The sequence below is a fragment of the Lissotriton vulgaris genome, unplaced genomic scaffold (genome assembly GCF_964263255.1).
Source record: "Lissotriton vulgaris unplaced genomic scaffold, aLisVul1.2 SCAFFOLD_440, whole genome shotgun sequence".
In the NCBI taxonomy this organism is placed as follows: domain Eukaryota; kingdom Metazoa; phylum Chordata; class Amphibia; order Caudata; family Salamandridae; genus Lissotriton; species Lissotriton vulgaris.
Window position 1 is genome coordinate 978488 of NW_028245134.1, and position 19891 is coordinate 998378.

Genomic DNA, 19891 nt, shown 5'->3' on the forward strand with positions numbered 1-19891 from the left:
CCACTGGCACACCACTCACTCAACCACAGCTATGCAAACACTCACTCACTCTTCTGACCATCACACACGTACATACTAACCCATGCACCCACTGACTGACTCACTCACCCACTCACTCATCATTACAGGCAGTCACACCCCCCCCAAACCGTCCCAGACAGACAACCATCCAGGTAAGGGTGAGGAAGGATAGAGAGCAGTGTGAGATGGAGATAGAAGGGTAAAGTGGAGTGAGAGAAAAGTGACGCATCGTGAAGGATGATGTCAAGAGAGAGGGACACTAAGATTAGGTAGAAAGGGAAGAGGGTGAGGTGAGAAAAATATAGCATGGAGTGGAGGAAGAGAATGGTGCAGCAGGGAATCATTTGGATAAGATGGCAAGAGGCCAGCATGAGGTGAAGAGAGTGAGGTGGGTGAAGGTGGAGGGTGAGGGTGAGGTGAGCAGGACAACAGAGTGAAGTTAGGAGAGAGGAGGGAGAGACACCGAGAAACGAGGGTGAGGTGGAGAGAGCAGAAGGGATCAAGACTGTAGGCACAAACTGCTAGAAATACACAATTAAGCGAAAAGACAGACCCCGGCAGCAGGTGGTATGCAGCTCACATCCATGCAAGGCCATCCCGCACGCTCAGACCCTGCACTCACACACCAGGAGTCCCTGGCCCGCCCATGCCTCTTCATGGCCCTCTCAGATCGAACCTCCTGGCGCTGCCTGGTTCCAGGTGCTTTTTGTGGTGATATGTGTGCAGCGTTAGAAGTGGGCGGGGACGGAAGGGCGCGGCGTGCCCTTACTTCTTAAAATTATGTTAGTCCGTTCCCCTACTTCTTAGTTTTGAAAGAGCGTACCGGGGACTGTAAAATTGCCATACTTTAAAGTACACCTTTTTTTCTTTTTCATGCATGAGTGGTGCAACGTGAATATTCAGAAGGCCTCTGCACTGCGCCCGGCCTCCTCCCCTTCCCCGCTGGGTCTAATGGGCCTGCAAAGTGAGACTGAAAGGGCCATCAGTGTAGCATAGTGCGAAAACGGCTACTCTGATGGCCCTGCGGCTGTTGTGAGCCCGTGATCACACCTCATTTGTGAGGACGCTGCCAGCAAATTTACATGCAAATTTAAAGCTTCTATTAGTTGGGTTTTGTGGCAGTGATATTCACAGTGTTTACCTGCTGAATCAACGTTCATCAATGCCTACCAGACTGTTTCCCGGCAATCTCGGCCCGGAGGTGCACCGGGGCCGTTCTCACGCCACTTCTAGTTCTGTTGACAGTTGTCCTCCCCATACAGGCCCCGGTGTAACACACACCATTCCAAAGATTTTGAGAAACCCAAGGGCAAGAGTGGTTTTGCACCCATAACCAAACGAGTAAGATCATATTTGGAAGCAGTATTTACACCACCTCCTGACCCATGTGCACATGATTTGGCAGATTTAATAATTGCATGTACTAACAGATTCGCCCCCCTGCAAAGCCCCATTGATAATGACGCCATCTGTGCAGACAAATCTTTTCCAACTCAAGCAATGACAGCCCCGGCGTTTGACCCCAGTATTTAGGAGTCTGTTAGTGATTTAAGAAAATATTCCAATGTTCTGAAGTCTATGATTGGGGACCTTATGGGGATGATGAAGGGCAGGAGCAGTGATGGGGCAGGAGCAGTGATGGGGCAGGAGAGGCGACAGGGCAGGAGAGGAGACGTGGAAGGAGAGGCAATAGGGCAGGAGAGGTGACCGGGCACAAGAAGTGACGGGCAGGTGACATGACAGGCAGGTGATGTGACGGGCAGGTGAGGTGATGGGCAGGAGAGGTGACGGGGCAGGAGAGGTGACGGGGCAGGAGAGGTGACGGGGCTTGAGCTAGAGCAGTAACCGGGTGTGAGCGGTGAAAAGACAGCAGTGGTGAAAGGACAGGAGAAGTGAACGGGGCAGGAGCAGTGAACGGGGCAGCAGAAATGAACGGGGCAGCAGAAATGAACGGGGCAGGAGCAGTGAACGGGGCAGGAGCAGTGAACGGGGCAGGAGCAGTGATAGGGCAGGAGCAGCGACAGGGCAGGAGAAGCAACAGGGCAGGAGAGGAGACGTGGAAGGAGAGGCAACAGGGCAGGAGAGGTGACCGGGCACAAGAAGTGACGGGCAGGTGACATGACAGGCAGGTGATGTGACGGGCAGGTGATGTGACGGGCAGGTGAGGTGATGGGCAGGAGAGGTGACGGGGCAGGAGAGGTGACGGGGCAGGAGAGGTGATGGGCAGGAGAAAAGACGGGGCAGGAGCAGTGAACAGGACAGGAGCAGTGAACAGGACAGGAGCAGTGAACAGGACAGGAGCAGTGAACGGGGCAGGAGCAGTGAACGGGGCAGGAGCGGTGAGCGGGGCAGGACCGGTGAACAGGGCAGGAGCGGTGAGCGGGGCAGGAGCGGTGAACAGGGCAGGAGCGGTGAACAGGGCAGGAGAGGTGACGGGGCATGAGCTAGAGCAGAAACCGGGTGTGAGCGGTGAAAGGACAGCAGCGGTGAAAGGAAAGGAGAAGTGAACGGGGCAGGAGCAGTGAACGGGGCAGGAGCAGTGAACGGGGTAGCAGAAATGAACGGGGCAGCAGAAATGAACGGGGCAGGAGAGTGAACGGGGCAGGAGCAGTAAACGGGGCAGGAGCAGTGAACGGGGCAGGAGCAGTGATAGGGCAGGAGCAGCGACAGGGCAGGATAAGTGACAGGGCAGGAGAGGAGACGTGGAAGGAGAGGCAACAGGGCAGGAGAAGTGACCGGGCACAAGATGTGACGGGCAGGTGACATGACAGGCAGGTGATGGGATGGGCAGGTGAGGTGATGGGCAGGAGAGGTGACGGGGCAGGAGAGGTGACGGGGCAGAAGAGGTGACGGGGCAGGAGAGGTGACGGGGCAGGAGAGGTGACGGGGCAGGAGAGGTGACGGGGCAGGAGAGGTGACGGGGCAGAAGAGGTGACGGGGCATGAGCTAGAGCAGTAACCGGGTGTGAGCGGTGAAAAGACAGGAGCGGAGTGTAGTGTAGTTCCTAGTTTCCCACTAGGCCCTGCGCATTGGAATAACATAAACAGTAGTATCGACGTGGAACTGCGGATATTCCAGGCCTCCACTGACTATGCTAAACTTAATTGGGTTGTGTTACCAACTAGCTCAGAGGTCACTGGAAACTTTCTTCTCTGCATAGGAAGTGATCAGCTTCCTTGGCACAGACAAGAAGGGATTCAGCTTTCCAACAACCGTGCAACATGACAACTTTGCTCCTCAGATCAAGAGTCAATCTCTAGGGTTGTGTGAAACAATAGACATGTATTTCACTCAGTCAGTCTAGTGCAGTTTACTTTCACGAGATGTAGAGAATAGAGAGACGGGCGTTTGTCAATAAAGGGTGAACATTTATTGAACAGTCTTTCTTCTCGTACAAGAGAAATGTATTGCCACAATTGCAAGACTTGTTATTATAAAAAGTACGTACAGTAAGATAAGGATTGCGAAATAGAACTGTAAAAGCATTGATATGGTTTCTTAGCCATACAATGGTTTAAAAGTAATAAAACATATATACAGTCATATATACATTAGGCTAACATACTCAACTGGTGCTTCTAACTAAGCCTACCCCAGTGTGCCTGACCTAAGCCTAACACGTGGAAGGGGAGTAAGTAAGTAGCTTTAAGTTAAGTTGGTTTTGCCAAGGTTTGTTTCAAGAATTCTCGTCTAAGGGTTTAGTCAACACCATACCTCTGAATAGAATGATGGAGGATTGGTATCTCCTTCAGGGGTCACTCTCGATATCCCAGTCACCCGCAAGGGTAGACCGGAAACGCCGGAGCTGGATTTCTCTGCACGAGAAAGGCAGCGGCTCTTCTTCAGCGCGTCGAGGAAGGAGGGGGGACAGCGTCCGTGGGCAGCTGGAATCTGCTGGATGTCTTCGCAGAGGGACGGCTGTTCAGCTCCTAAGCGTACTGCACCATCGTTCGCGCTTTAGCAGCGATAATGGTATCAGCAGCTTCACCACCAAGGGACAGCAGGCTGCAGCGACAGGGTGCTAGAGTCACCAACACGGGGTCGTGCAGACAGCTAACAACAGGCAACGAGCAACGAGCTATTGCTTAAGGCAACGTTGGTAATATTTATACCTGACAGGTGCCGGGTTTGACGCAAGTTTGCTGGACATAAGACGTCAATTAAAGATGTCACTAGGAAGTGATAGTTATCAGTTGCTCATTAGAGTTCCACTACTAATCAAAACACAGCAAGCGGGGATTTCCAGGTTTGCTGAGTTTTTATCTTGTTGAAGAACTCGGAGTGTTAATCTAGGAATATCAGATAGTGGTTCCTGCCCTGTCATTGCACTAATTGGTCGCAAAGGAAGTGGCAGAGAGCTATGCTGGAATGTGGCTCTGTTCGTGTGAGGCCAGAGATGACATTTCTGAAAATCGCACTTGAACGGTTATGCCAATATAGGGAATAAATGGATTTATAGTCGAATAGGGGCATAAGGTCATAGTATCGATCAGGAACCTAGATAAACACATAACACCCACTCCACGTATTCATGTCCATCAAAATTACTAAAACTAAAGCAATTAGATGCATGTGTAACATTGCCCACCCCAAAATACATAAATGCATTCGAAATAGGCGTACTTGTAATACATGAAATTTAGGTACTGTACGTTTTTTGAAGCATAGTAATCATTCAAAAAATTATTGCATATGAAAATAATGAACGATTATGCAAAAAGAATTACACATGAAGTATCTCTGACAGAAGAAAGGCGAGATAAATCATCACATATAAATGCATTGTAATAACATGTGTGCTAGAGGCTGGTGTAACTTTGTTATGTCTCTAGATGTGATTAGAAATAGAAGTGTGAAGCTTCTGTTCTCTAAGAATAGTTTTTACGTTAAGCAAAGAATTGTTCGTGCCAAAAAAAAAGTTGAATATTAAAAATGTCCAATTCAAAAGAATTAATGCTTGAACGGGGAAATAGAGTTCCAAAGCTTTTAGCAGTCTTTGTTGATCAAAACTGAAGGCCGAATTCAGAGTTCATGGGAACGCTGTGAGTCGGAAAGCTTCTTAAAAGTTATTGTTTCTGTACGGGTGAGAACATCGTATCAGACAGGCTCTCAAAGAATTGGTCTACAAATTCAGGTGACAGTTCAACCAAATTAGATAGCGCTGTAACTTGGCAGGTGTGAGAATGATTGCTGTCATCGTATTCAGGAGCAGCAATGCTCACAGAAGGCCGTACCTGGGTGATGTTGCTTTTGTCACTCGCTCCACTGTTACCACCTAGTCGTAGCACAGGAGTCTCAACGAATGCTGTCATCAGGATTGGTAGCCGCTGGGGACAACACAATGCGTGAGCCGTTATTGGACTGAGCAAAGTATCGACGTCCATTGGTACTGCTGATGGAAGTGAAAGACAGATGTCCAACACGCATTCATCGCCGCATAGCATACATCTTAGTACCGGTAAGATACAGTTCTGCCATATAGGTCTGAATGAAAGGAACCAGGTCATGTTTAGATCTCTCAGCCTGGCCAATCCAAGGACGTTAGTTATCCTGTCCCGGTAGCGCATTGCTAGGATTGTCTCTTCCATTCCCATGGGAGCTATGTCTGAGTTTCGGCTTGCCATAACGAATCAGGAGGGTCAAAAATAAAATCCCTGCGACGAGTCCCAAAAATAATGGTATGCCGCCAAAAACAGAGTGTACAAAATTAGGAACGATTCCCAAAATTGCCTGGAAGGGTGTTAGAAGTCCCGTAAAGACTGTCTTAAATATGCCTGGGATGCTTGTTGCACTAGACATGTTAAGGAGTTGGCTCAACATTTCTACGAAATGCACAGGGCAATTTGTTGATAAAAGGTCATGAACTTCAGTAGCTGTCCTTGCAACTAGAAGATCATACGTCTCTTTTGATGACGTTATAGGCACTGTTGTCTGTAAAAGCACAGATTTCATTTTGCTTAATGTATCAATTCGTATAGAATAGAGATTCAGACAAGGCCAGATGGGAGTCACTGTGTCTGCAGGCCCACTCGGAAACAATGCTTGCATACAGCATTTGACCACGGATGTTACTTTCACTAGATAACTTTTCCCTGGCACGAGGCCACAACATCTGTGATCCGTTCTAAGAATGTAACTCCCGTTCGAAAGTTGCATAAAGAAGGGCTCTATCTGAGTTGTAGGTGTGACTAGCTGGTGGCATGAAAGGTTGTTTGAATTTCCATCACATGCTCCGTGTAAATTAATACCCTGACACAAAAGTATACCGCTTAGTGAATGTTTACAGTTCTCATCACTAAGAAATACATTTTTGTCGCCGTCACTATAGCAAGAATGTGTGTATGGTAATTTCCATTCAGATTTTACATATCCTTTACCCAATTGTTCATACTGGCCAGCAGGTAAGTACTCAAGGCACTTTTTAAATCGGAAAGTTGTTATCGGAATTGTGATAATTCCGTGTATTATCCATTCAATGACAGGACTCTCTGACATTGTCAATGGTAATCTCTCGAGTTTTTCGATGCTCAGGATTGTATAGTCTGCTCCTTTCTGTGCCAAACTGATCTGTTTATCAGTAAGGTTAAAACTGGAAAATAATGACGTTGTGTTGATTAAACGCCAAGGCACATAGCCTGAACGAAGATTTGGCAGCGTCCAGCCTAATTCTATAATAGAAGGCAATTGAGACTGGCCATGTTGTAACATTAGCAAATCTCTGTCTATCACATCAAAGGCAGAGGATACAATATTGTCCAACGAATATATTCTGGAAGATAGAGTCATTAACCCATTGTCTTCTACAGAAAGTGATTTCTCCAAATTAATACGATCAATTTCTCGTATTTTTTCAGCAGTTCCAATTTGCTTTACTTTCCAAGCCTCGTTGTAAGCAGCATAGATACTGGTCGCTATGAAACGCTTTTGACGCTGTTTGCGTGGTCCAAGAATGAAATCGCGCAAATCAGCACCATCTTTTAGTAAAGACAAGTGTTGCTTAATTTCAGCCAGTGTGGATGATGTTAGCCATTCAAGGCAGAGCTGCCCTACACTGTATGTTGTTATTATTCCTGGATGTTGTCTCTGGGAATATCTCGAGTCTAATCTGGTCATTTTTAACCCCTGTGTTTTATTCAGGAATCTATCTTCACAGTTGTTTGTGTCTGTAGGCCAGATTAACCACGTTTTCCAATCAGGATGTGTTCTGTTGAAATGTAAAATTTGTGACACGTCTAACTCAATATCTGTGGTTGCATTCTCAGGTATTGGCTTTGGTATAGACGGTGTTTTAAGGTCTTTGTTCTTAGCTAGGCCAAGACAAGATGTTTGGTGTATTGTGTCAATTAAAAACAACATTTGTTCTGGTATCATGCAGGTTCTAAATAGTGCTTCAATGCCTTGCACCTGCCAATCTTTTGTACCCCAAATTGTTTTCGTTTCAATATTATTTTTCCAATAATCAAAACCAAATGTCATCATTTTGTCATAAAATGCTTCTGAATATATCAATTTAGAATTTGTCAGCATTGTTTTCATTCCTGTTTTATCTAACAGTTTGTAATAAAACGTTTCTGCATTGCTGGTGTTAAACCCTGAGAAGTATTTGAATTTCTCAAAAAATGCTTTAGAACTGCTTTTAGGTGGTGTAGCACAATGTTCCCATTGATTATACATAAAAACATTTCTAGGCTGTGCAGATTTATGCAAGTAATGATCCCTATAGTGGGTGTAACAGAATAACTGCTCATAACTAGATGAACCTTGTAAATAATCATGATCTGTGAATCTAGCTGACATCACTAAATCAGACATCATGTCATTAATACTGTTAAAGTCCCAATCATCAGAGAATGTACTAGGTTTTACAAAGTCACTTAAGGAAACCTTCAGTTGATGAGGATACTTCAGGATTTCGACCGGACCATATATCTCATAGTCTGTTTTCTCCCATACTACCCCACCAGGTATTGGAATAGCTGTGACATTTACTGTTGACAGTTCTCTTTTCTTCACGTGGGATGATCTGTGTGGTTTCAGGACTAGGTTGATGTTCTGACTTGCTGTGTCCATTGTAATATATTTTCCTTCAATGAATCTTCCCAAACAAAGTACCATGATGAGCCAAAGTAGGAGGAAAAATACACCTAGACCGAACCAGAACTCTAACCAAGGTGAAATAAGGTAGATTTCCTTCAGTTGATGAAAGAGTTCCGTTGCTTTTTCTTTAAAAGTCTTTTTTGTTTCTGGCATCACTTCGGGGTCGTTTTGATCTTCAGAGAAGTTGTCGAAGTTGATGAAATAACCAGAGGCAGTTCTGTCAATTGATGGGATTGGTCTTTCAATCTGTCTCTCCGTAGCACTTTCTGATACCACATTAGTGTAGACTGGTGTTGTTTCTTGACGAACTGTTTCAATCTGTGTTTCAAGAGGCACGAGTTCCATGGCGTTATTGCATAGTCCTTCATTGTGCACTGCAGGCTGATCGAATGTGATTAGTCTTTCAGTTTGAACCTCTTGGATTGTTGCAAGTTTGGGTATTCTGTTGTTTCTTGGGAGTCCACTGGGCCTACTGTTGATTATAGGCCACATGCTTGTGGTTTTACCAGATCGATAGACACGACTCTGTTCTCCTTTTTACCAGCAAGGGGCGGTAGCACAACTGATCTTGTTCCGGTGACTGCCAAGACAGGTACTGCTTTTCTGTAAGAAGGCCCAAATTCCTTCTTAACCGCGATCTTTTCTCTGACTAGATCCCCAATCTTTGGAATCCAGACAGGCCTTGCTGGGGCTGCTGCTGGTGGTGCCTCGTCAGTGGTATTTGGCTGTTGCTTTAACTTTATGTTGCTTAAGGATTTTCTTGTTTCGTTCAGTTCCTGTAAAACAGCCAAACGATCCTTTATATCAAAGTGCGTTGTTTCTTCTTGTACCACTGACATCTGACTATCGAGGTCCTGAATACGCATTCTAATTCCGAACAATAGTTCGTATGGGCTGAAACCTTTTAGAGAATTTCTTGGCATGTTATTAAGACTAGTTTGGACACTTATTAAATGTTTTACCCACCCAGCGCCTGAACCTAATACCTTCGCTGTTATAGATTGCTTTATGTCACGGTTTTTTCTTTCTACCACACTGTTCCCTTCGGGGTGCGACGGACAAGAATACCGCAACCCAATTCCCATGCTGGCCATGGCCTCCTTATAGGCTCGAGAGCTGAAAGCAGGACCCTGGTCAGAATGGAACGTGGTAATTGCGTATGTGCCGATAAAGACTCGCAAATCTTTTATAACCGTTCTAGCGTCAGCCGAGCGCTGGGGCCACATCCATATGAACCTCGTACAGGAATCCACTGCTACCATGATATATCTATAGTTGCCGTCCCTTTGTAGGGGACCACAGTGGTCCAGGTAAACACATGCAAATGGTTTATCCGAGATAAGAAGGGGTGTCTGCGCTGGTCGTTTTACTGTTGATACTTTTATCCTTTGGCATATGTCGCATTCTAATACATACGTTTTAGTTTGTATTCCCAAGCGAGGCCACCAATATCTCTGTTTTAATAGTGATATTGTTGCGGAAACGCCAGCGTGTACAGATGCAAGCCCTTCGTGTGCCGCTTTGATTAGTCCTAATCTGTGTTCCCTGTTTGGAATTACTCTATCCCCCACTCCAGGGATTCGAGCAAAAGGAACATTATTCGTATCCGTCAAGTATAAGTACTTTTCTGGAAAACCTTTTGGGAGTGTTTTCTTATCATTTTTTACTGACGCACTGACAGCTTGTAGAATATCGCTGTCTATTTTTGTTTGTGACCGAGTTATCGCAGCTACGGAAGCCGTTTGCACAGCTGCCTTCGCGGCTTCATCAGCCAATGAATTCCCTGCAACGTGAACGCCATCACGTTGATGACTCAGAGTGTGTATCACGTGAGTCTTTTGTAGTTCTTTTTGCAAAAGAACTACCTGTTCCCAAAGCATTTTATGCTTTATTGTGCCACCTTTTGCATCTTTGAAACCATTTTCCACCCAATTCTGCAAGTATTCATTATAAGATTGTACGCAATAAAAAGAATCGCACACTATTAGTGTGGGGAATTCGCGATCTGTATTTTCTAGCGCCATCTTAAATGCTACTAATTCAGCTCGTTGAGCCGAGCAATCTCCTAGAGATTGTGTTTTTGTGACCATTGGTCTAAATTTACCTTTGTGCCAGCGACCTTTAACAATCGCGCACGCAGCACTGTAAGCTTGCTTACCCCCAACTGCGGGTTGTGCCGATCCGTCAGTATATATAATACTTCCGTATTCTTCGAGAGGCAGGGTTTCAATTGGCAGAGGACATTCATATTCATATTGTAAAAATTCCTGTGTTTTTAAGTTAGGATCAAATTCGTAAACTACGTCTGTTGCAGCAAGAGAATTAACCCACTGAATCCATCTCGGATGCAAAGCTTTAGCATTAGGAATGCTTGCTTTAGTTACCGCTTCTAAAGCCGGTATAGGTGTTACGATTATTATTCGTTTTCCTTGTGCTAGGGGCCTTTCTTTTGCTACAGCAGTCTGAACCGCAGTTAGAATTTTCTCAGTTGAACTGAATTTTATTTCAGCCTTTGTGTACAAATGTGATTTGTAAGCTATTGGTACCTTTTCTCCCTCATTAGAGGTTAGGTATGTAAATCCGCATCTTCCTGGGATGACTCGGATTACAAGATCGCGTGTGTTGTCACGTGTATCTAATTTAGTTTTTGCTAACATGTCTGTTTGCAATGATCTCAAAATTTCTGTGTGTTTTTGAGTCCAATTGATTTGTTTAAAATCAGGTTTAATTAGTTTGTAGAGTGGTATAACCCTCTCTGCGTAATTTATGATATAAGTTCTTCCGAAATTCAGAAAACCTAGAATGGGTTGTAAATTCTTCAGCTTTTTTGGAGCTTGTAGTACAGCGCACTTCTCTAAGAAGTTGTCCGCTAGGCTTTTCCCTTCACTTGATAATTCGTACCCTAAAAACAGTGCTGTCAGATGGGCAATTCGAGACTTTTTAAAGTTGAATTTGTAACCCTCTGCTGCGAACCCAAGTATAATGGTGTTCACTCTTTTCAAATGAGTATCCAAGTCGTCGTCTGTGAGATAAATATCATCTACGTAAGATAATGCCTCATCATCATAGATTTGTAGTAACTCTGTTACCCTAGCTGAGAATAGTCCTGGGCTGTTCTTGAACCCCTGTGGGAGTCGACAGAATTTTTTCTGCGACCCAAATGCGGAGAAAGCGGTCAAATATCTGCTTTCCGGTGCAATGTTTTGACAAAAGAAACCATTAGATATGTCTAATGTCGTTTTATATTTTTTCCTAACTATATTATTCATTAGGGCTGCACTATGCGAGTTTTGTACTGCAAAGGTTTTGCAACATGTATTAAGATGTCTGTAGTCCAAAACTAGACGATATGAATTGTCTGGCTTGGAGACAGGAAACAAAGGATTGTTCATTTGAGAGGTGCATGTTTCAATCACCCCCTGGTATTCAAGTTGATCTAAGATCTCCCTGACTTGTTTTTTAGCTTCTTGCTTAATGGGATACTGCCGTTGGGCAGTTGGTTCACTTTTTAATTGGATTTTGTGAGGAGGAGAGTCCTCATCCCATCCTACATGATTTTTATACAATGCAGGTGCCTGGGCTACTGCCCATTTCCTTGCATATGTATATTTTTTGTGAATCGGAATGTGATTCGAGAAGGCAGGCATAATCACTTCTTCTCCACGAGGACACTCCCTGACAAACTCTGGGGGCCAATCTTTTTCAGCTAACAGAATATCATAGCCTTTTGAGAGCTTATCCCAAAATAGACCCTTAATTTTCCTAGTCTCATCACCCTCTATACGCAATGTTATTTCGTATATTTTATGGGTCTCGCTAAGTCTGGCGTCTGCAGTTTCAACTTGAATGTATTCATTCGTGTCCACTGTCTCCAGATGACTCATCAAGATCTTGCGCGCTATACTGATTTCTGCTGCACTGTCCAACATTGTCAATGCCCACTCCCCGTTTTTCAACTGTGTCCTCAGTATCCTCGGCATGGTTGATTACTCTAATACTGGCTACCTTCTTTTTCTGAAATTGAGATTTCTTATTTTGAGCAGGTTCCTTGTCTTTGGACTTGGTGTGCTCTCCTGGGTCTGACCGTCCTCTTCTTTCCGAATTCTGTGGAAGAGATCGAGAGGGACGTGTATCAATACTTTGATATCTATCAGGTTTTTTCAGATTATCCCTATTTCTAAGGTTATATCTTTTCTCAGAGGGCTCCCTCTGGGGAGACTGGCGTTCTCGAGTCGGAGTTCTTTCCCTCCGTCGAGGAGACCTTCCTCTGGACTGGAAAACTTTTTCCTTGGGAGTGGATTGTTTATTTCCATCCCAGCTCTTTTTAGGAGTGTTTAAATTATTTTTAATAAATAATTTTACTAACTCTCTATAAGCTTTTGTTAATTCTCCTATGTTAAATAAGAGTTCTTCTTTTGACATTTTTACAATGTCAGGATGTGGTGTGTAGCTGGCTAGAACCGGCCACGTGGCTCCTGGTCTACCTAGTGGACCGAGCCTGGTAATGTGATCATTGTGTTTTAGGGCGCCATTAAACCAGAGCAGGTGCTCTTGAAATTTAAGTGGAATTTCAATCTCCTCGAAAGGAGCGTACTCTTCCGGAGGTTTCTCTATTTTGTAATAGTGAAACTCTTTTGTTATAGCGTTTACCGCTGGGAAGTTTATCCATGAATAGAATACCTCTGTCTGCCGATACTCGTGAGCCTCTATCACGAAAATTACTGTACCACCTTGAGGTGTCAGTCCGTTTTCTATAAGTTTTTAAGTTATAGATCTTCTTAAATGTGCCCGGATGATTATTGCACCCGGTATCATATCGTCGGAATCCTGCTGAGTTGCATTTACTGCGGCCCCAGTGGTTCCGTTATTTTCTACCGACATTTGTTAAAAATGCAAGGTTTGCAGAGTAGGTCTCCAAGGAGACAAAGATTAGGTGCACAATATTTTGGAACACTTTATCCTTCAACGTTGAATAAACCAGAGCTTTACATAGGAATCTCTTCCTACTGAGGTCGGGCGGATTTTAACCTTTCACCCACTCCAGACGTCTATTGGAGTATTTACGGGAGAAAGGGGTCTGTGTGAAATATGCACGACTGAGTTACTCTACGGTCTTGCGTTAGTTTATCGCCTTACCAAACGTTTGGGCGCCATGTAGTGTAGTTCCTAGTTTCCCACTAGGCCCTGCGCATTGGAATAACATAAACAGTAGTATCGACGTGGAACTGCGGATATTCCAGGCCTCCACTGACTATGCTAAACTTAATTGGGTTGTGTTACCAACTAGCTCAGAGGTCACTGGAAACTTTCTTCTCTGCATAGGAAGTGATCAGCTTCCTTGGCACAGACAAGAAGGGATTCAGCTTTCCAACAACCGTGCAACATGACAACTTTGCTCCTCAGATCAAGAGTCAATCTCTAGGGTCGTGTGAAACAATAGACATGTATTTCACTCAGTCAGTCTAGTGCAGTTTACTTTCACGAGATGTAGAGAATAGAGAGACGGGCGTTTGTCAATAAAGGGTGAACATTTATTGAACAGTCTTTCTTCTCGTACAAGAGAAATGTATTGCCACAATTGCAAGACTTGTTATTATAAAAAGTACGTACAGTAAGATAAGGATTGCGAAATAGAACTGTAAAAGCATTGATATGGTTTCTTAGCCATACAATGGTTTAAAAGTAATAAAACATATATACAGTCATATATACATTAGGCTAACATACTCAACTGGTGCTTCTAACTAAGCCTACCCCAGTGTGCCTGACCTAAGCCTAACACGTGGAAGGGGAGTAAGTAAGTAGCTTTAAGTTAAGTTGGTTTTGCCAAGGTTTGTTTCAAGAATTCTCATCTAAGGGTTTAGTCAACACCATACCTCTGAATAGAATGATGGAGGATTGGTATCTCCTTCAGGGGTCACTCTCGATATCCCAGTCACCCGCAAGGGTAGACCGGAAACGCCGGAGCTGGATTTCTCTGCACGAGAAAGGCAGCGGCTCTTCTTCAGCGCGTCGAGGAAGGAGGGGGGACAGCGTCCGCGGGCAGCTGGAATCTGCTGGATGTCTTCGCAGAGGGACGGCTGTTCAGCTCCTAAGCGTACTGCACCATCGTTCGCGCTTTAGCAGCGATAATGGTATCAGCAGCTTCACCACCAAGGGACAGCAGGCTGCAGCGACAGGGTGCTAGAGTCACCAACACGGGGTCGTGCAGACAGCTAACAACAGGCAACGAGCAACGAGCTATTGCTTAAGGCAACGTTGGTAATATTTATACCTGACAGGTGCCGGGTTTGACGCAAGTTTGCTGGACATAAGACGTCAATTAAAGATGTCACTAGGAAGTGATAGTTATCAGTTGCTCATTAGAGTTCCACTACTAATCAAAACACAGCAAGCGGGGATTTCCAGGTTTGCTGAGTTTTTATCTTGTTGAAGAACTCGGAGTGTTAATCTAGGAATATCAGATAGTGGTTCCTGCCCTGTCATTGCACTAATTGGTCGCAAAGGAAGTGGCAGAGAGCTATGCTGGAATGTGGCTCTGTTCGTGTGAGGCCAGAGATGACATTTCTGAAAATCGCACTTGAACGGTTATGCCAATATAGGGAATAAATGGATTTATAGCCGAATAGGGGCATAAGGTCATAGTATCGATCAGGAACCTAGATAAACACATAACAGGAGAAAGGACAGGAGCAATGAAAGGACAGGAGCAGTGAACGAGGCAGGAGGTGCGAACGGGGCAGGAGCAGCAAACGGGGCAGGAGCAGTGAAGGGGGCAGGAGCAGTGTCGGAGCAGGAGCAGTGATGGGGCAGGAGAGGCGACAGGGCAGGAGAGGAGACGTGGAAGGAGAGGCAACAGGGCAGGAGAGGTGACTGGGCAGGTGACATGACAGGCAGGTGACATGACAGGCAGGTGACATGACAGGCAGGTGACATGAAGGGCAGGAGAGGTGATGGGCAGGTGAGGTGATGGGGCAGGAGAGGTGACGGGGCAGAAGAGGTGACGGGGCAGGACAGGTGACGGGGCAGGAGAGGTGACGAGGCAGGAGAGGTGACGAGGCAGGAGAGGTGACGGGGCATGAGCTAGAGCAGTAACCGGATGTGAGCGGTGAAAGGACAGGAGCGGTGAAAGGACAGGAGCGGTGAACTGGGCAGGAGCAGTGAATGGGGCAGGAGCAGTGAACGGGGCAGGAGCAGTGAACAGGGCAGGAGCAGTGATGGGGCAGGAGCAGTGATGGGGCAGGAGAGGTGACAGGGCAGGAGAGGAGACGTGGAAGGAGAGGCAACAGGGCAGGAGAGGTGACCGGGCACAAGAAGTGACAGGCAGGTGACATGACAGGCAGGGGATGTGACGGGGCAGGAGAGGTGACGGGGCAGGAGAGGTGACGGGGCAGGAGAGGTGACGGGCAGGAGAGGTGACGGCGCATGATCAAGACTGATTTGCATATTGCTGGGTCCAAACTGGAATGGCATGGTGAGCAAAAAACGATGGATTTAAGCCCCGATCTCTGAACTGGGGTGAATGTATGACCTTCTTCTGCATTCTGTCCATCAATTGTTCTTTTTGCATTTGTCACCCCGAGTGGGACAGGTATGCTCAGACATGAGTCCTGTGCTCTCCATGCCACTGGAATCAAGCTATCCTGGCTGATGAGGGCTGAAAGCCCGAAACCGGTCCTCGGAAGCTTGTTTCCAGTCCAGGGAGGACCTGGCCTGGCAGTTCGGGCTACACTGTTCTCATTGGGCACAGGATCAAGACTGATTTGCATATGGCTGGGTCCAAACTGAAATCGCATGTGAGCAAATAAACAATGGATTTAGGCCCATCTCTCTGCACTGGGGTGAATGTATGATATTGTTCTGCATTCTGTCCACCAGTTGTTCTTTTGGCTATATTATGATTGAGCAGCTACTTGGCTGACATGAATGTGAAGGAGCCTTTGTGGGTTTCCGTGAGCCTAGATTCTCCTGAAGAGTCCCTTTCTCTTCAGAGCCCTGCTAAACACATGTGTACAGGAGGAGCCCTGTATTCATGACCTCAATGTTTGAGACAAAAAATAATCTTGGATTTCTGAACAATGAGAGTAAAAGCATTAAGGTAACATGTTGTTCCTGCTTATATTTCACATGCTTTACATAAACCTGTATTCCCTATGAGTGTTTGCTTTTTCTTGAAGTAAACCTCAAATAAACATATCCATTCTTTTAATCAAATAACGTTATAAGCTGTAACTGGTCAGTGAAATGCTAAACGTACTAAAAATTGGTATGTTTTGCTATTTCTAGCCACACCCCTGACTCTGCCCACTGATTCAATCTTCGGTTATTCCCGCCCCCTGATTCTCCACCCACAGTTCCCCTACGTTTTTTTTCCCCACTTCGACCACTGTATGTGTGTATGGCAAGCATCAGAAGCAGCTTCCCTTCGAGAGCCTGCCTGGGCCCAGCTGTGTTTGCTTTTGTGGTGTTAAATGTTAAGCAGTCACAAACAAGCCCGAGGCAGGCACAGAGCAGCCGGACTTTGGGCACAGAAAGAGGCGGGTTCACTCCAGACGGGGCGGATCTCTCCTCTCCAGTGGGTGCGGGTCTGTCCCTCTGGAGGGGGGGAGCTGCCCCAGCCGGCACATCGCACCAGAGCGAGGGCACCTCCTGCTGAATCACGAGAGACGAAGGTAAATTAATGAACTTACACAAATATCTCATAATACCACGGTGTTGAACTTGTGTACCTGTCACCCAGGTGTCGTCATGCGCTGGAACTGGCGTCAGCTGCACACATCACAGACAGGGCTGCACCACATGGGCGTAGGAAGCGTGGGGGTGCGGGGGATATATCCCCCAGATTTTGTAAGGGGTGGCAGGGGGGACGAGGGTGGAGGGGACACGTTGACTAAAAAGACTTTGCCATCTCTCTTCTGTCAGTCGCAGGGCCTTTGGCACGCTCAAAAAACTAGTGCTTTGAGGTGCAGAATTCTGTTATCAAAGTCTTTAACGTGCCTATGGCCCTGCACTTGACCTTTGACCTTCCCTTTTGTTTTGATTTGAAACTCCGGATTTTTTTCTCACCTCGCCTCTGCAGTCTGCACCTCCAGGACAAAGGGAGAGCCTTAAGGAAGTTTGTCGATTGCTCTCTGCATCCTGCCCCTCCACAGCCAGACCCTCCCTTACTTGACTGTTTCACACTGCAATTCAGCCGCTGTAAGGCTAATGTTTTGTTAAATGTTTCTTTGAACAGTTGAACCTCAGGTTAGCATCAGACATAGTCTAAGCACACATCTTGGGTTATGGTGTGTCAGATGTGTTGTAATATTTACACAAATATTAATTTAAATATCACTAGTTTGTCTTATTTCTTTTATAGCACAACTCAACCCAATCCAGGGTGTGGGAGAGCTTTACATCACACAAACACATAATACATTTACAATAAATCACGTGTGTATATCAATTTACAGCATGTGTGGCATAAGATAGTGAGGGCTGCCAGGTGTAGGAGTCGCATGTCCTTTCCTTCATAGTTCACTGTGCTATATAAGAAGTATTACAATTTATGAACTGCAAGTAACGAAAATATCTCTGTGTTAAAAGCAATAACCCACTTACCCATCTACACAAAATATAAATCCGTCATCTGTGTGTCACATGATGTGCTTTGGTGGAGACATAGTAATAGGGTGGCCAGAATTTTAATGCCCAAAACAGGGACATTTCACAAAAATAGAAGAAGGACTACAATTTTACTTCAAGCGATGAGAGCACTCCTCACCAGAGAATTACAGAACAGGCTGTAAGAACATACGTAAAATGCAATTTTTACGCCCAGTAGCTTGCCTGTTAATTAAATTGCTTTCTTCAAACAACTGCTAACTATCCCTGCTTTGTAAAACATAAAAAACACCTCCCACCGTTTTCAGTCGACCCTCTCCAAAAACGGGGACATGAGCTAAATTTCTTGAAATTGGCTGAGACAGCTGGTTAAAAACAGGGACCGTCCTGGCAAAACGGCAACGCCTGGTCACCCTAACAGTAACTCTCTATGATAATTGAATTCAAAACTGGGACTAGACAAAACAACTGTCTCACCAGCAAGTGCATTAACCTCCAGAGTTATCATACCATCATTTATTGTTTCCTGAGATTTACTGGGTACATAAATGTCTATGCAGCAGGGGCCTTAACCCTTTTAGATATTTTAAAATGCAGACTTTGAACCAATTAAGCAGAACAGATTTACTGCCACGTTTCTCTTTGTTGTCAATTTCTTCCTGGCATAGTTTTAATAAGTAAATATGTATAACTAGAGGCCTAGGTCTTGCTCCCATGTGGCATCACTTTTTTTTAGCACAACTGTGACCAAAATCGAATTTGTTAAATATTGGAATACACTCAAATGTACGCATAATAGACCTGCTTAACATATGTGAGGTCTTTGTTTACATTTTTAAAATATTTTTTTATAGCGCAAACTCTACCCAAAGGTATTAGAGCGCTCTACATGAGCACCCGTTACACTACAGACACATGCATTAATTATTGGTAGGCATGGGGGAGATTAAGTGATTTGTCCAGATTCACTGGATGTTGAGCGTCCCTGCCGAGAACCAAACCCGGTTCCCCAGTTTCGAGGTTGGCTGCTCTAGCCGTTAGGCCACATCCTCTCCCTTAGAATATGGTGTCATTTTTCATGATATCACTTCCTGTGGGGTCATGGGTGTGATGTCATGCACTGTGATGTCACTTACATACTGCCTAACTTGGTAAATGCCCCACTTCTTTTAGAACTTGTGCCCTGGTAGGAGAAGTATAATGGAGAACTGGTGTTGGTGGTTGAAGGAGACTATGGTGCACACTCTCAGGAGTGACGCACCTTGCAATAATCTTGGCAACCCTTATGGTGATTTTAGTGGTCTTTGATAACGGTAGAAAGCACCTGAAGTGGTAGCTGTGGAGAGCAGCCTTCAGGCTTGTCTTGAAGGAGTGTAAAGCAGATTATTTTACCAAATTTAATAGACAGTGATCGTGTTGCATAATACATAGATTTATTTTTAGAAACACTAACACATTGGTATTTCTCCCCCCAGAGATATCAACCATACACACAATAATTTATTTATTTATTTATTTAAAACATTTGTATAGCGCGGCTGTCACCTTACGGGCATCCTGGCGCTGAGAACTCCTGAGGGGGGAGCACGGGAGGCAACAATAAAGGCCAGCAGGTTAACATTTAGGAAACAGCCAGGTTTTGACCCGTTTCCTGAAAGGGAGGAGTTCTTTCGTTTGACGGATGTCTAGGGGCATGCTGTTCCATAGTTTAGCAGCCGCAACTCTGAAGGATCTGCCTCCTGTCCTAACTTTATTAAATCTCGGTACTTTTACAATAATACTTCAAATTAATCTGGTAAGTAGCACAAACATACACGGGTCTCCAGGGGGATACCAAACAATATACTAAGAAAGTGGAATGTGAACTGCAAAGGAGGACAGGACTTGGACCAGAAGACTCATAGGAGCTGGGGACACAAGGAATCACCCAAGGTAAGTACCCAGGAACCCCACAGAGGATGTGTGCTGAGTGGAAACATAGCTGCATGTCCAATGGAAGTCAATTAAGAAGTCACATTGCAGTTTTAAAGAAGAAGGGCCCTTCCCATCGGACCCCGAAGAAATCCTTTGGAAGACGGGAGGTTGGAGAGCAACCCCTACCGTGGATGCCCCAGGAACCAGGTTACCTGCACCAGTGAAGCCAGGTGCATGGAGCGAAGGGACCTCA

At 45.3% G+C, this 19891-nt stretch overlaps 1 protein-coding gene across 4 annotated transcripts in view; it reads left to right on the top strand.

Annotated features, from left to right (window-relative positions):
* The window catches only part of LOC147666515 (N-acyl-aromatic-L-amino acid amidohydrolase (carboxylate-forming)-like), a 544437-nt gene that overhangs the window by 400564 nt on the left and 123982 nt on the right, over positions 1 to 19891 (top strand). Inside the window, exon 1 of one of the 4 annotated variants that reach the window (XM_086949026.1) lies at positions 16495 to 16790. The exons of 2 other annotated variants lie outside the window; for them this stretch is intronic. The gene's annotated coding sequence lies outside the window, so the exon portion shown is untranslated. Of the gene's footprint in view, positions 1 to 16494; positions 16791 to 19891 lie in introns of those variants that run through there. One more of the 4 variants, XM_086949029.1, reaches the window with a different exon arrangement.